This window comes from Poecilia reticulata, chromosome 5, assembly GCF_904066995.2.
Source record: "Poecilia reticulata chromosome 5, P_reticulata-male-v2, whole genome shotgun sequence".
NCBI classification, from domain to species: Eukaryota; Metazoa; Chordata; class Actinopteri; order Cyprinodontiformes; family Poeciliidae; genus Poecilia; species Poecilia reticulata.
Genome location: NC_088834.1, coordinates 32974572 through 32992544, shown reverse-complemented (window position 1 = coordinate 32992544; position 17973 = coordinate 32974572). Strand labels below are relative to the sequence as shown.

Genomic DNA, 17973 nt, shown 5'->3' with positions numbered 1-17973 from the left:
CACAAAAAAATTAAAACTTGTGGAATACACAAAAAATGCATAGTCACTTAAATATAATCCTTAACATAATACATGTTTAATATGTATGTAATTCACAAAGAAGTAAATGATTAAAATAAAATTACATTACTGTAATGTAATGTAATGGCATTAATTACATGTAATTAATTACATGTAATTAATTACATGTAATGGCAGATTGGGCTTAATTTGTAAAAAAAATTATTATTTGAATGACAAATTAACACTTTTATTAATATTTTTATAGATGCAGAACAAACTGACAATGAAGAAGTGCCGACTCTGACTGTTCCAATGGTGATGCAGTGGATGACTGGGCAGCCACATAAACATCTGCTTGTATCAGAAAGTAATGCATTTAAAGTCACTGTGATTTTTGATCACCATTGCCTAGAGCATACACCAGGCCACACTGTGTGGTGTCCTGTAGTGAGTGCTTGTACCAGCACAGTGACATTTCCAATGGCCCATCTAAGTGATTATGAGTCCTTCAAGAGTAACCTCAGCACTGCTGTCACATGTGGATTCACCTTTGAGAGACTGTAGTTCAGGATGTATATAAAAGTGGTTATTGTTGGACCAATAGTTCAGACCTAGTTTTAAAAAATGCATTTTATATTGTTCAATCACCAATGTTACATGAGTTAAGAAAATGTTAATCTTTCTTCAGATTACACAGAACCACAGTGCCATTTGAGCACGCAGTTGTTGCTTTAATGGTACCTTTGCAGAATTTATTTTTTTGTTCTGTCTAATGTTATGCGGTTTTATGTATTTTACTACAACACTAATCAGACTTGTTCATTGTGTAAGACATTGTTACCTTTTCTAATGTAATTGTCTGGGATAGTGTTGATAAAATTGGGCATTTCTTTATTGTCCTTATGTAGCATTTTTGAAGTAGGAAGAAACATGACATCCTAACGCTTGAATGGATTAATGCAACTGTAATGTTCTTCAGAACAAGGAAACTTTGAATTTACTCTGTAGCAAACCTGAAGTTGTAAATGTTTCACTAAAATAACATGGTCTGTAAATAAGTGATTTGATTTGAACATGTCCTACATAGTTATGGTAACTCACACAAAACTTTGATAATGTCCCTCTTATAAAATTGTGACATTTTGAAAGAAATAAAATTGTGTTAATGACAACAATTGCTTCTCCTTATTTTTGTTCCATTGCTGCAGTAATTAGAAATTAAATTATCTAATATAGAAAAAAAATAGCTTGGTGCTCTCTGGCATCTTGCTTGGAGCTCAGAGTCTGAGAGGTTTTTCCCCGAAAAAAACTTTTTATTTTAGTCTCTTAATTAGTGTAAATATTGATGATGACACTTAGTGGTAACCTTTTTCAACCTTTATAGCTCCAATGTTGAAAATGAGGCTCTAACATTCACAAATGACATTGAAATAAAGTCCAGTCCAACATCTGGTTTGAGGTGATTCCTCTGGAACCTATTGGAGGAAAAACATCCCAAATTCAGAAGATGAGCTTTAACCTAACAGACTCTGGTTCCTCCTGTTAGTCTGAGAGTCAGGATGAGGAGGCGCCATGTTAGGAAGAAGCTGCAGGATCTTCAGAACAGGTCATGATGATTATCCCTCTGTCTAGACACAGGACCAATAGAACCAGTTTAAAAGATAAATAAATTGTTATATGCCAGACATGGAAAACTAGGATTCTTTTCACAGATTATCCATGTTATATTTTCAGGACATAGTTTTCATTTTAATTAGGTAAAAAAAATTAATAAACATTACATACTGCAGCTTTATGTGGAGAGCAGGAGACAGTCATGCTGAAGATCCTGAGGGAGTTTAGATATATTAAGAACTGAACTGACTGGACATATAAATTAACTTACTTAAAGTTATACATTTACATATTTTTACTTTTAAATATTTTTATTTGACTATAAACTTTATACTTTGAGCAATTTTTCACATTTTTATTGGGAATTCTTTTACTCAAGGCAATAAATTTTAATGTCAGCATTTGATGAAAATAAGGTTCTCTGTCTTTCTGTCTATGGTCTGCCTATCTATATAGCCAGCCGGCTGGTAGAGGTTTATGTCCTCACATCTAATGGTCTAATAGCCTACTATCTTGCTATGAATTTCTCCATCTACTAAGACTGTATGTGAGGACCCCCAGCATCAGGAACAGTTGGGTAGCATGCAAGCTACCTGATGTGCAAACAGGCTGAAGAGCTCAGAAATGTGCAAGCTCAAATGTTGCACCAAGACTGCTTTGAAATCTAAGACTTCATGCAGGTAAGGTAGTTCAGCCAATGATTTTTGGTGTGGATAACAAGGGACACATCTAAAAATTGCAGGACTCTGGCCCTTGAAGAATGCAGTTTGAGACCACTGCCTTAGTCTGTAGAGTACTGGAGTTAACTTCTTCTCCGGTACAGCTGGGTTAAAAGAAATGTAGTAAATGAATAACAAATGCTGTTCAATGCTGCTGGTCACCTGAAGCTTTCTGTAGCTTTCGGTGTACTTCTAAATTTGCTCCTTAGTTGCATCTTTTCGGGGTTGGTACTGCCTCCAGTGGCGTGGGGGTGGTAACACAATTAATATAATTACATTACTAAATCAGAATACCACAAAGTCTATTACTTATTAATAGTTTTTCATTAGTATTTTTAGTATTAGTATCATCAGTATTTTAGTTGTTAATTCTTGTGTCCCTGATGTCTCTGGATATCACTGGGATTTAAGAAATGCATCTAGTTTGGTCAAATGGTGTGGAAAAATTTGTAATAATTGTGGTGTAACGACCTTTAATGACCTCTGTGTTGGTCAGAGAAACTCTGAACAAGGATTAAATGAAAGCCACGAGTGTCCCCTTTAAGGTTATACCAAATATTGCATTATAGACCTTTGACAAATGCCCATAACATGACCCTAAACCAGAGATACACCAGCCTCAAAAAACAATTTTTTAAATGAGTTGTTTACTTGATAAAATAATAACTATGACTCAGCTACCATTTTGGAAGGGCTATTGATACCAAAATATTAGAGACATGTCTCTTTCCAAAAAATATTGATAGACTTTACCACCCTGAAATGGACAAAAATGTCCAATTTTGGCCTCTGGCCCTTGGACTAATATCTGAGGCTTATATGTGTATGTTAACTGGCCATTTTAAAATAACTTTGGGTTATTTGATTGTGCTTTTTGGAAAACAATAGATTTCTACATTTAGGCACTCCTGCTATCGTCACAATTTTTCTGTTACAAACTAACTCCGGCCCCCAGCAGAGAAGGGAAAAGTATGTGGCCCTCACAGGAAAAACTTTGGGAACCACTGATGTACAGGATTTATTAAAAAACAGCATAACATTTTTACAACCAATGCATGTCGTATTTAATGTAAATCATTTCCTTACAGTAAATTCTTCAAAAATGTGACGACATCGACAGACTAAAAACAATATTGACTTAAGAAATAAAAATAAGATACATATCTTAGCACATATATATACCTGTAGGTTTGCCAGGAGGGCTGGTACATCTCCAGCAGTTTTCTGTGTACACACCATGCTCTATCAGATCAACCAGAGGTCACAGATCTTCTCCAAGTGATGTAGACTCAGCCAAAGGGTTTACATGCTCCTGCAGTGCATTCAGTCTCTCAGTGGACAGCGGGCACTGGATTTCTGGAATATTAATTCCGTGTTCTGTACTTTGTTGATCTTGGGACAGCCCTTCAGCACCTTGCAGGATCTGCTTAGACAAAAGTCAAGGACAGATCATTTACATAAATCCATCCATCCATCTAATAAAATAAAAAAAGATGTATCCATGCATGTAGTGATGCCATGTTTGTGTTATGAAATCTGAATGTTACAATTACAGCCAAGTAAAATACGGAAAACACACCTCTGTGAGGTCGGGCTCTGGCACTTGTTCCTGCAGCATTCCAATTGTCCATAGTTGGTTCGGTGACAAGTTTCTTTCAGTTCTCAACGGATGAGCATTCCAGCTGTCCTCAAAAATCTGAAGATCTTTTCTTAGTCGTGGTATAAAGATGTACCCCAAACAGAACAGATGGACAGCGTTGGACAGGTCAATGAGACCCTCTTCCTCCAAACTGTGGAGCATGTTCTAATACTTTGAAGTTACACTACAAACATCTCTCCACAAGCGTTCAATTCTAAAACATACGAATAACACATTTGAAGACAAAACATTATTACTGTCAAATTCTTAATTTGGAAATAATTGTGTAGTGAATATTACTTCCTACTGCTAATCACAAATATATAAATTTGGTTTTGGTTTTCAATGGTAGTAAAAAAAAAAAAACACAAGTCACTCCACACAAATTATTCAGTCAATAATAAAAGGAAATTACTCCAATATGTCAAGTATGCGTTTCTCTTGTTGCTACATTTTCTTCCACAAAGGAGTTTAGTAAAGTCCACAAAATCATGAACAATCTTCACAACCTGTTTGATTACTTGTTTCGCTGTGCATTTTTGCATAACAGCAACTTGTCATTATTGAAATTTTGCCAAATAAATTTATTGTAGCAGATATTTTTTACAAAAGAAAATTAACAGATACAAGCTTTTCATTGTTGTAAATAGCAGAAAAAGACAGACGCTTTTTGGTACATTACCGTTGATTATGAACACTTTTCCCAGCAATGAAACTGCCACGTCCAGTACCTCGAACTGTAAACATGCACTTTGCAATGTCCACATTTTCAACCCCGTGATTCCCTCGAACTCTGTAAGGGAAACAGTAAATTATGTCATGCAACATTCAATGCAATATGTTATTTAGCACAAATTTAGTCCAGAAAAATTAGGTATTTTTAGATTTGTTTTTTTATTTCTACACGGCTGCGTAATGTCGGTATCTAGGCAACCATGACGTCAGCGTACTGGGGGTCCTTTAGCTCCCGCCACAGCAACTTAGCTGACCTTAAAATTTCCTGTTTCTTTTTTTTTTTTGTCAATATTGTTATTAGTTTAGTTTGTGATAGTCATGTCTATATGGGATTTATAGAAATATGGAACAGATTACCGGTTCAATACGGGACGCAACCTTTAAACAGCCAAATACGGGTTAGGCGGCAACCCCATAGCACTTCAGCTGATGCTAACATTAGCTAACCTGATATACTAAACCCGGAGCAAGGCACAAAATATATAGCAACTGTCCTCATAAGCTGCATAAGATGTTATTCTCTGAATAAAGCATGGACACTTAGTAGCTGTTAATCAATGTAATATTGTGAAGATTACTTACAATTTGCTTTCTGCTACAAGCGGAATGGCGGAGAAGTTCTGAGAAGAAGAAGCTCAGAGTCTGTCGCTTCAGTCAGCGTTAACCAATAGGGAGACGTCTTACACCGCTCGTCCTTAATCCCCGCCCAGAATGTTCATGTAAGCTTCCCCAAAGCAAATAAAGTTGTATAAGCATGAAAATAAATTCAACCAAAAAAAAAATTGCACTCAACCAAAAAAAAAGAGATTCAATCAAAAAAAAAAAAAAAACTTTAAAAATGTTTAAAAATATTTTTATGATTAAATAGTTTTTATGACTTTTTTTTTTGTTTGAGAAGATTTTTTTTTGATTGAATCTCTTTTTTTGGTTGAGTGTAATTTTTTTTTGATTGAATAATTGTGAAACAAATCTAACTCCATAGAAGCGTTGCTGCCTTCAGTTGTTCTTAAATTACCTGCTCGGTATCGTTTGGACTGCATGTTAAATGTATTTTATATAATTGTCACATAAAAAAAGCTAAGGAGTTGCCTAAAAATAATTTCATACTCCGTATAACACAAACGCAAACATCAACACACGTATTGACTCACCTTGTGCCGAATCGCTGCCTCTGTTCTCAGCCTGTTCCCGTTGCAGTGGATTTCCTCCTGCATTATTTTCCTCCAACAAATTATTCCAGTGAACGACGCACGTACAGCTCCCTTTAAACCTCCGTCTTCCCATTTCTGACGCTGGATCTTCAACATCCTCAATCTTTGAAATAGCAGGCAGCTACAAACCGGGTGTTAGCTGTAGTGGCCAAGTCTTGGCTACAATCCGCTGTCGCCTTGATATCAGCAGGAAAATGAAAAAAACTAAGCACTGGATGGTACCGGCTAATTACTGGACACAACGGCACACCACAAAACTGGATTGTTGTACCAGTAGCTCACAGATATTTTAAGTTTTGCGTCTTTTTCATGGTACAGATCTTGCAGCTTTGGGTAAAAACAATAGAAGCAAGCAGGACCCGGAACCAATCTATGTGGCATAAATTCAAACGGAAATACGTCACCACCTCTCGTGGCATATACCCCATTAGACAATTGTAAATCCACCTCCAAACAGGCGCAGTCAATTATTTCAGCACAAAATGCAGAAAGGGGACATGGAGAGGTAACTGTGGAATCCTGGTTGGTGAGTGTGTGTGTGAACAGACAGCCTTTAATGAGCCCTGAATCAAAACTAAATAAAAATGAAAGAGAAAGACCTTTACTTTGAAAACTTGAAAAACCAAATGTCATGTAGTGAGCTCATAGAAATCAAACACACCTGACAGTTGGATAATCCTGTATACACAGATGCATTGTGCTGTTGCAAAATGGGAACGCAAATTTGAGAAAATCAAAATTGTTTTTAATGTTTCCTTGCTAGTAAAGAAAAAGTACAAACTCAAATTTGTCAAACTGCAGTAAGGAAGTGAACTGCTAAAACTACTTTTGAACTGCTTTGGGTCAAAAAATGGGTAAACAAAAACAACCAATGTTTTGGGTCAAAAATAGTGACAGGACAAATAAAAAGTGTATTAGTTAGAGGCTTCTCAATGAAATAACTGCAATATATTTTGCCACTACTTAAAGTTGTTCTATTTTGGTAGTAAATAGAAAAAGTTTAGATAATTGCATAATTGGATATAACAATTTTTGCTTTTACTTACTGGAAATGACAATTTTGTCATTTTGCTTTCATGTGTGGTTTATCCAAGCACGCAGATCTAGATGCAGTTGAATTTTTCATGGTACAGATCTTGTAAAGGTGCACTCTCAGCATGGATTTGAACTTGTGTCTTTAATTACTTCAGCAAAGCTCACCGTTTTTACCAAATTCTGTAGCTTTCGGTGTTCTTCTAAATCTGCTCCTTAGTCGCATCTTTTCGGGGTTGCTACTGCCTCTAGTGGCGTGGGGGTGGTAACACAACTAATATAATTACATTACTAAATCAGAATACCGTAAAGTCTTTATTATTTATTATTAATTTTTCATTCTCTTAAGAATGTAGAGCTAATTAAATGACCTAAACGAGACCTTAAAGTGGTTCCAGTTTCTCTCGATGGCCAACCTGTTGAAACTGTGGCAAATTTTAAATACCTTTGGTCGTTCCTGGACAGTCAGCTCAACTTTGCTGAAAACACTGACTATATTTTGAAGAACTGTTCTCAGAGACTTCACCTTTTAAGAAGACTTAGTGATCTTGGGGTGACCCAACTAGATTCTAGTTGGGTCACCAACTAGACTCTAGTCAAGACCCCATTCAAGACATAGGGTCTTGAATTTGGGGGAAAAAGACATATTTTATTTATCACTGCATAAGGGTTTAGTGAATGCGCATATGAAACTGGTGGGTTCGGTACATCAAAAAAGGTTAAGAACCACTGACCTAGTTGCTTCGCTCCAAACAAATAACACCTAATTCACATTTGGGAGCATCAACATGCTAGTGACTCAATATGCTACCGTGTTTCCCCGAAAGTAAGACAGTGTCTTACTTTCTTTTTATCCCCAAAAGCTCCACTATGTCTTACTTTCGGGGTATGTCTTATATTGGAAAAAAATTGTCGAATATTTTTGTTTTAACCATAAAATTAACATTTATTAACAACCTGAACAGTATTGTATTACCGCATTTTAAGCATGAGGCGGCAGTGACAAGTGCAGGGGACGGTGCGGTGACGTATGGAGAGGGGGACGGTGCGGACGTGGGCAGGAGGCGGCACGCAGCTAGATGAGAGGGAGGCGGCAATACCCCCGTGTTTCCCCGAAAGTAAGACATATTAGCCGACCCCCGTGAACCCCCCGATACGTCTTACAATCGGGGAAACACGGTAGGAATAGACCTCATGGTAAAATTAGCATTTTAGCTATTTCTTAATTTATTAGCTATGTTTATCATATTGAATGGAGAAAGTCAATATATGTCAACATGCTGGTGATACCCTGCATGCTTCTGACAGCATTTAAGCTAACCATAGCATTTTAAATAATATTAGTTTATAAACTAATGTTAGCATATTGAATGGAGCAAGTCCATGTTACTCAACACAATAATGATTCGGATCAGATCAGAACACTGCGTTCCAACCAACTAGGGCCATGCAGAGTCAAGCATAATCTGATCATAAATTTGTGTCTCTCTGTTAAAAAGTTTTAAAAAGTTAAAAAGGTGCATATCGATCTTAAAACACTGTATAGCAACATAGCAACAACCCATATTAATCAAGAATCTAATATTTAATCGGATTGTACTATACTATTATCATGTGGGGACAATGCAGAGCAAATGTAGTCTATGTTTTCTCCGACAAATATCATGAGGGGCTTCTGCTGATCTCAGTGGTGGAGGGCTGTGTTGATCTGAGACTAGCTTTTAAACAGACCATAGGAGAGAAGGTCAGCGGTTCAACAGCGAGAGCAGAACCAGCGTCTTAAATAATTTTGCGGGTTATTTGTTTAGCTTTCTGACCGTCATGCTAATCCGGGTGAGTGTTTGTAGCTGTGCGCTGCTTTACCTGCTATCTGATCCTCCATATGTCTTTTTTACTGCAGTGAGCCACGATGTAGCCAAACTCCATCAAGTATGGCATTGTTTTTATGTCGTATTAGCTTCGTTGTGTTGATGCATTTTGACCTGCTTCAATTTTCCGCCACAACACGCAAACTTCCCCATTCACTCACCCCTTTAATTAAGGATTAAAGGGTTGGGGCTGAAGACCCCCAAACTCCAGACTGTCTGCAACCAATACGCACACTTTGGCAGGCTTTTAAAATTCTTCAAAAATTTTTGAGTTTTGCTGTAGAATTATGTTCCTGGAAAACACATACAGTAATACTAAAACAAATGATTCGGAATATGTTTGTTGCTGCTGCTGCATAGTCAGAAATGTTAGCAAATCTTGAAGAACTTGGCTTAAGGTTTATTTTTTCTTGTTTTAACAGTAGGAGTTTTAACAATTAGAAATTGTCACGGTGGACGGTTAGGTGTGCTGACTGCGTGTTTCCTATTTCTTAACAACGCATAAGCTCCCATTTGTCCGGAGGACGCAGTGTTGCATGCTGCATTTCCTCCCCAACTTACTTCAAATGTTGACTCAGACAGCTGCTTGTATTCCCTGGATGCCCTCTCACCCCATTCGCCATCTCCAAACAGGCACCATTTTCCCCATGTTAACAGAAAAAGCTCATTTGCTGTGTACTGTAAAAAAAATTTTAATAGCTTTGTGTGACTCCGACCAGCCCCATGTGCTTAAAATGAAAACATTTAGGCCTTGTATGAATCTATCACTCCAGCTGTCAAAAACATTTTGTTCTCATGCAATATAAATATGCCGTAGACTTCAAATGGTGGGCTGGGATCTGTTTCTGTGAGGGCGAAGAGGCTGGCTGTTTGGAGACTCACAGTAAAACAGGTCACAGTGTTCACAACCCGAAGCCTCAATCACAAACAAATGTTTTATTTAAGGACCCAAAGCGTTGTTTACTGCACTCTGCTTAGTCTTGTTGCTTTTTTCTTCCTCTTCTGCCCCAATGCACTCTGTGTGTTCAGCACATTTGAATGCTGGAAGCACATGGAGAGAAAAATAAAACCACTCTTGACAGGAAGCTCTATCCTGTCATGTAAAGGAACAAATAGGTGGGCATGTAGCTAAGTGAACAAATTGCACTGGCGCAGTTTAATAAATGAAGCATTCAGGGAGTACAAATGTGTTAACCATGGCAGAACTCGCAGCGGCTGTAAACAACCTCTGCTGATATTTGCTGGATTGAACGAGGAGAGCGTTATTCATTTTCGTTTCTTTCGTCTTTGACAGAAGTAGGAGTTTATTTCCTGCTTTCTTTCTGCTATAGTGTCAAGACCTTTTGTGCTGACTAAAGTCTGGCAGGGAGCCTGCAAGGCCTCCGCCCAGCTCTTCTCCTTATTGGCGGCATTTGTGAGGGAAAGTTAATTCTATTGACAAATAAGTTCAGGAAGTGTGTCTACTATTAGCAGACACTGATAGTAATCTAAATATATGGTTCCATAATTTATCAGTATTGTTTCGTAAAGGAACCTTGCATCCTCAACATATTATTCATGTTGCTTTTTTTAAGCAGTGAAGTTTATTTGTATAGCCCATTTTAAACAAGGGAGTTCAAAGTACTTTACATCATAAAATCATAAAATGATGAAACAAGCAATAAACATTACATTTTGTGAAATGTCATCAACAAAATCATGAAGCCATCCATCCATCCATCCATCCATCCATCCATCCGTCCATCCATTTTCTTCCACTTATCCGGGGTGGGGTCGCGGGGGCAGCAGCTTCAGAAGGGAGGCCCAGACTTCCCTCTCTCCAGCCAATTCTTCCAGCTCCTCCGGGGGAATCCCAAGGCGTTCCCAGGCCAGCCGAGAGACGTAATCCCTCCAGCGTGTCCTGGGTCTTCCCCGAGGCCTCCTCCCGGTGGGACATGCCCGGAACACCTCACCAGGGAGGCGTCCAGGAGGCATCCTTACCAGATGCCCGAGCCTCAACTGGCTCCTCTCGACGTGTAGGAGCAGTGGCTCTACTCTGAGTCCCTCCCGGATGACGAGCTTCTCACCCTATCTCTAAGGGAGAGCCCAGCCACCCTGCGGAGGAAACTCATTTCGGCCGCTTGTACCCGTGATCTCGTTCTTTCGGTCATGACCCAAAGCTCATAACCATAGATGAGGGTGGGAATGTAGATCGACCGGTAAATTGAGAGCTTCGCTTTTTGGCTCAGCTCTCTCTTCACCACGACGGACCGGTACAGCGCCCGCTTCACGGCAGACGCTGCCCCAATCCGCCTGTTGATCTCCTGCTCCCTTCTTCCCTCATTCGTGAACAAGATTCCCAGATACTTAAACTCCTCCACTTGAGGCAGGACGACCCCCTTGACCCGGAGAAGGCACTCTACCCTTTTCTGGCTCAAGACCATGGCCTCGGATTTGGAGGCACTGAGCCTCATCCCGGCCGCTTCACACTCGGCTGCGAACCGCTCCAGTGAGAGCTGCAGATCACGTTCCGATGAAGCCAACAGGACCACATCATCCGCAAAAAGCAGAGATGCGATCCTAAGGCCACCAAAATGGATCCCCTCAACACCTCGGCTGCGCCTAGAAATTCTGTCCATAAAAGTAATGAACAGAATCGGTGACAAAGGGCAGCCTTGGCGGAGTCCCACTCTCACCGGAAACGAGCCCGACTTACTGCCGGCAATGCGGACCAGACTCTGACACCGGTCATACAGGGACCTGACAGCCCGTATCAAAGGGCCCGGTACCCCATACTCCCGGAGTACCCCCCACAGGGCCCCCCGAGGGACACGGTCGAACGCCTTCTCCAAGTCCACAAAACACATGTAGACTGGTTGGGTGAACTCCCCAACCAGTCTAGGACCAGGGTCCCTCAGCAGTCTCCAGGGTCCCTGCTGAGGGACCCTGGAGGGTCCAGGGTCCCTCAGCAGGGACCCTCCAGGACCCTGCTGAGGGTGTAGAGCTGGTCCAGTGTTCCACGACCAGGACGAAAACCACACTGCTTTTCCTGAATCCGAGGTTCGACTATCCGACGGACCCTCCTCTCCAGGACCCCTGAATAGACCTTACCAGGGAGGCTTAAGAGTGTGATCCCCCTGTAATTGGAGCACACCCTCCGGTCCCCCTTTTTAAACAGGGGGACCACCACCCCAGTCTGCCAGTCCAGGGGAACTGCCCCCGATGTCCATGCGATATTGCAGAGTCGCGTAAGCCAACACAACCCCGCAACTCCCAGAGCCTTGAGGAACTCTGGGCAGATCTCATCCACCCCTGGGGCCCTGCCACCGAGGAGCTTTTTGACCACCTCGGCGACCTCGTCCCCAGAGATTGGAGAGCCCAACCCAGAGTCCCCATGCTCAGCTTCCTCAACAGAAGGCATGTTGGTAGGATTGAGGAGGTCTTCGAAGTATTCCGCCCACCGGCCCACAACGTCCCGAGTTGAGGTCAGCAGCGCACCATCCCCACTATAAACAGTGTTGGTGCTGCACTGCTTCCCCCTCCTGAGACGCTGGATGGTGGACCAGAATCGCCTCGAAGCCGTACGGAAGTCTGTCTCCATGGCCTCTCCAAACTCCTCCCACGCCCGAGTTTTTGCCTCAGCGACAACCCGAGCCGCATGCTGTTTCGCCCGCCGGTACCCATCAGCTGCTTCTGGAGTCCCACAGGCCAAAAAGGCCCGGTAGGACTCCTTCTTCAGCTCGACAGCATCCCTCACCGAAGGTGTCCACCAACGGGTTCGAGGGTTGCCGCCTCGACAGGCACCAACAACCTTGCGGCCGCAGCTCCGATAGGCCGCCTCGGCAATGGAGGTACGGAACATGGTCCACTCAGACTCAATGTTTCCCACCTACCCTGGAATGTGTTCAAAGTTCTGCCGGAGATGAGACTTGAAGCTCCGTCTCACAGGGGACTCCGCCAGACGTTCCCAGCAGACCCTCACTACACGTTTGGGCCTGCCAGGTCTGACCGGCTTCCTCCCCCACCACCGGAGCCAACTCGTCACCAGGTAGTGGTCAGTGGACAGCTCCGCACCTTTCTTCACCTGAGTGTCCAAGACATACGCTCGCAAATCCGATGAGACGATGACAAAGTCAATCATCGAACTGCGGCCTAGGGCGTCCTGGTGCCAAGTACACATATGGACGCCCTTATGCCTGAACATGGTGTTCTTGATGGACAATCCATGACGAGCACAGAAGTCCAACAACAGAACACCGCTTGGGTTCAGATCGGGGGGGCCGTTCCTCCCAACCACGCCCCTCCAGGTCTCACTGTCATTGCCCACGTGAGCGTTGAAGTCTCGCAGTAGAACAAGGGAGTCCCCAGGAGGGGTACTCCCCAGTACCCCCTCTAAGGACTCCAAGAAGGGTGGGTAATCTGAACTGCCATTTGGGCCGTAAGCACAAACAACAGTCAGAACCCGTCCCCCCACCCGTAGGCGGAGGGAGGCTACCCTCTCGTTCACCGGGGTGAACCCCAACGTACAGGCGCCCAAATGGGGGGCAACAAGTATGCCCACTCCAGCCCGGCACCTCTCACCGTGGGCAACTCCAGAGTGGAAGTACGTCCAGCCCCTCTCAAGGAGACTGGTTCCAGAACCAGAGCCATGTGTCGAGGTGAGGCCGACTATTTCTAGCCGGAACCTCTCAGCCTCGCACACTAGCTCCGGCTCCTTCCCCACCAAAGAGGTGACGTTCCACGTCCCAAGAGCCAGCTTCTGCAGCCGAGGATCAGACCGCCAGGGTCCCCTCCCTTGGCTGCCGCCCATAGCACAATGCCGAGGGGCCAGGCTCACCACCTGGCCCCTCGGACAGGTGGTGAGCCCATCGGAAGGGGGACCCACGTCTCCTCTTCGGGCTCCGTGGGTAAAAGCCCGGCCACCAGGCACTCGCCATCGTGCCCCACCTCCAGGCCTGGCTCCAGAGTGGGGCCCCGGTGACCCGCGTCCGGGCGAGGGAAAACGAAGTCCAAAGTTTGTGTCCATCATAGGGGTCTTCGGACTGCGCTTTGTCTGGTTCCTCACCTAGGACCTGTCTGCCTTTGGTGACCCTACCAGGGGCATAAAGCCCCAGACAGCATAGCTCCTAGGATCATTGGGACACTCAAACCCCTCCACCACAATAAGGTGGCAGCCCAAAGAGAGGAAAAATCATGAAGCAAATACACAAAATATATTGATCAATGTTCAACTTATCAAAGGCAGCTCTTAAACAGGGTGGAGTTTTAGCCGTGATTTAAAGGAACTCGGTGTTTTGGCTGTTTTGCCGCTTTCAGTAAGTTTGTTCCAGATTTGTAGAAGCTGAATGCTGCTTCTCCATGTTTGGTTCTGGTTCTGGGGATACAGAGCAGAACCAGAACCAGAAGAACAGCGTGGTCTGGAAGCTTGATATGACAACATGTCTTCAATGTATTTTGGTACTAAGCCATCCAGTGATTTATGAATTAACAGACATATTTTAAAGTCTATTCTCTTTTGTTTTGTGATGATACTACAGTAATCAATGTGACTAAAGATAAACACAGGATGGATTTCTTTTGATCTTTCTGGGACATTAGTCGTTTAGTCCTGGAAATGTTCATCATGTTATAGAAGACCGACTTTGTAACTGTCTGTACTGTTACAGTGTCTCTGAAGGCTCAGGTCTGAGTCCAGATTTTATGCCCGATCACTAGTGTCTAGCCGTAATAACTAAAGCAGTGTGCTGACTCTAGATTGTTAATAGTAATTACTTAAGTTTTGTTTCTGTTTAGCTGGAGAAAGTTCTGGTACCGCCACACATTGATTTGTTCAAAAAACTTGTTCAGAGTCTCCTGGTGATATTGTAATGTATAGACGTGTATCATCTGCATAGTTTTTCTAACTAGTGATGGTCACATCTCCAAAGAACATATGGACCTAAGCTTCAATCACATGCCAAGGGGACATGAAGGAGAATAGCATCCTATGTGGTGCTCTATAGGAGTCTGGATATTTTCTTTTTACTCAGGTGGGCCAACAAGAGTCTTTTCAGGACCTTTAGGGTTAGACCTACAAGGAACCATTTAAAATATGGGGATATACGTGACATATTAAACTCCAGCTTTAGAGTACAACATCAAAGCTGAACTTAGCTACTTTAAATTATGTAAAATTGGTCGTGTTTACCATTTTCTTTTTCAGACTAATTCCAGTTGTTTCTATAGTCAATGCAAATGCTGCTTTAAAACATTTTATGAGGTGATTATTTACAAAAAAAGTCTCTGGTAGTGCTGGGTCTGTAACCAGTGGCGGAGCCAGAGGGGGGACCAGGGGGGCCAGTGCCCCCCTGTCATCTGATTGGCCCCCCCTGATGATTGACATGCAACAGCACCAGGTTATTTCTGTACATTATTTGGAATCATTCTAAGTCAACCTAATATCTAAAGAAGAAAAACAATAATAAATATATGAAAAGAAAATGTATAAAACTTTATATAAGTCCATGTGACATAAATAAATAGATTTTTATCAGGCGCGATACCAGCCTCCTTTATACTCATAACAACAAGCTGATATTCTTCTCCTGGGTGTTTCAGTTGTGCTGCGCTGTGGTGCAACTCAAAGGCTAAAGCACTTCATACCTGGTGGTGATGGTAAAACACCAATAAGTTATTTATTGATCCTCCGCAAAAAAGAGAAAAAACCGAAGAGGGCCGACAATGTTCTAGTTTGGAGCAGAGGTGGCGCTGGAGTTTTTTTGTTGTCCGTCAAAGAAAAAAATAATTTTATTTCCAATTTGTAGTCATCAAACGAAACATTTATTATTTCTCTGCTAGAACGTTTTTTAAATCAGGTAACATTTCAGGAAATGACGTGATTAGAAGACAACAGAACTCTGATCGTTTCCTGATCCCTCTGCGGGAGAAAAACCAGCAGAAGCGGATCAGCTGAGCTAGAAGCTCCAAAGTCTCTGGTCCGTTAAAGCGTCCAGATCAGAGATGATTCTCTGACAGATATTGTTCTTAGTATGATTAATAATGAGCTTCACGATGTTCTCTGTGCGTAAAGTTGAAACTGTCTGAGCACCAAGTGGTCAGCTGATCACAGTCTGGACAGAAACCAGCAAACTGCTCTCTGTTCTTATCAAGACGAGGCTGAGGAGGGAATCTGACATATTAACTCAGTTAAGTTTTTAATGGTTTTGTTTTTAAAACACCATTCACATAAGCAGTGTAACTATATATTGTATATTTGGCGTTTGTCATCTCATGTGTGATTAATTGGAGCATTTATTGCCCAGCGCTCTGCGCTTGTTTCTGCCTAACGGATCTGCACTTTAATTTCTTTCCTCCCTCAACAGTCAGCTGTTATTCCTCTACTTAAATAAACTACAATAAGTAGATCATAACATTCTTTTTAGGTTATCTCTGTGTGCTGCAAACTCATTAAACATAAACTCATTAGAACCCTGAACCACCATCAGGCAAATAGTTCTGGTCCGACCCGAAATATTGTTACCCGTCAAATGACCTGTCCAAACAGAGCTTCCTAACCAAGGTGTCCATAACTCTTCAACACGCTGTCAGCTCCCTGTCAGAAAGACGCATTTAGTTCAGTGTCCATGAGATGATATTCAGAAAGGATCTTTTATTTGATTGATTTTAGTTTCCTCTGTGATGAACTCTTGGCGTAAAGTCTATCATGTCTCCATGTGCTCCAGTCAAAGGTTTAATTATAACATGTCAAATGACAGAGGGGCTTAAAAAATAACCAAATATTCAGTTTGGTTATTTTTTTAAATTATATACATATATGTGCACACACACATTTTAAATTTTGCCCCCCAGAGGTAGTCCTGGCCCCCTCTTGGCCCCCCCAACTTTAAAAGTCTAGCTCTGCCACTGTATGTAACACCAAGAACTTCCCATCGAGCCACCCATCCATTCATCCATCGGAAGCACCGATAAAACAAAGTGTGTTCAGTTGACCCTAACCCTAACCTCTTAAAACTCGGAGACTCAAATAATAAAGATAACTTACATAATAAAAATTTAAAGGAAACACCAAACTAGTCATTTTAAACCACATTTAACCATAATCCCTTTTCAAGTACCACATTCTTCCATCTTTACCAAATGGCTCTGTCTTCAGAATTGCATTAAAACCAATGTTTTTGTTTTTCCACCGTAGAAAGTTGCTGATTTGCATATTATGAGATGATTGCGTGAGAGAAAATGAGTGGTGCCTAATGTGCTGGACAGTGATCAGTGCCTTCTGCTTCCCTCGGGCCACCTCATTTACAACCCTCTCTCCCCCATCAACTCACTCATTTTAAGGACATGACTGTGGAGATCCACAGTGGCTTCATGCCTTTATGTTTTCACCAGCCACCCAGTATGTGCATGACAAAAACGGTCAAAAAGGGAACTTTTAGCAGTTTAACGCCTGCAAAACAAAGTAGTTACTCTCATGACTAATACATGAGACATAGAATTATGACAAACTTGAGTACAACAAGCAAATTGAGGATTTAAAGACCTCCAATCAACTACAGCCTTCAGCAACAGAGGGAGGTAACTTTCAGTTACTCATACAGTTACTCAAATAGAAAACACAAAAAAGGAGGAGGCGTGGCTTCAATATTTAAGAATACCATGAACTGTAGTAAAATCTCTTTGGGTAATTTTATGTCTTTTGAATATCTTGGAATCGAGGTAAAAGGCCACAAACGAACTTTGACACTAACTCTATACAAAACACCAACATATGTGGAAAATTTCTTTGTGGACTTGAATGAGCTTCTATCTCTCATATGTATTGATTATGATTGTTTGATAATTGTCGGTGATTTCAACATTCATGTTGACAACCCACAAGACCGAGGGGCTAAAAAGCTCTGTAATATATTAGAGAGTTTTGGTTTAACACAACATGTCAAACAAGCAACACACACTCAGGGACACACACTGGACCTGGTTATCAGCAAGGGTGTGAATATTTCCAATGTCTCTGTAACTGATGTCGCCCTGTCTGATCACTTTGCTGTTTTCTTTGAAAGTTCTTTATCCTTTAACCCACTTGGACAAACAGCTACTGTCACAAAACAGCAGAAACATTTAATCAAATCTACTCTTCTTCCTCACTCTTAAGTTATAGTGACGTAGATAAGTTG

General features: G+C 41.8%; 1 long non-coding RNA gene across 2 annotated transcripts; it reads right to left on the bottom strand.

Annotated features, from left to right (window-relative positions):
* Positions 1-1548: 1548 nt before the first annotated feature.
* Positions 1549-5590, bottom strand: LOC145551776 (uncharacterized). Of its 2 annotated transcripts, XR_014087695.1 has the most exons (6): positions 5293-5590; positions 4658-4768; positions 3916-4189; positions 3519-3759; positions 1789-1831; positions 1549-1631 (listed from the first exon to the last, which is right to left on the bottom strand). It is a non-coding gene; the product is annotated as an uncharacterized LOC145551776 (long non-coding RNA). The 2 variants fall into 2 exon arrangements; XR_014087694.1 differs by lacking the exons at positions 1549-1631; positions 1789-1831 and having other exon boundaries at positions 3327-3759; positions 5293-5582.
* Positions 5591-17973: the final 12383 nt, after the last annotated feature.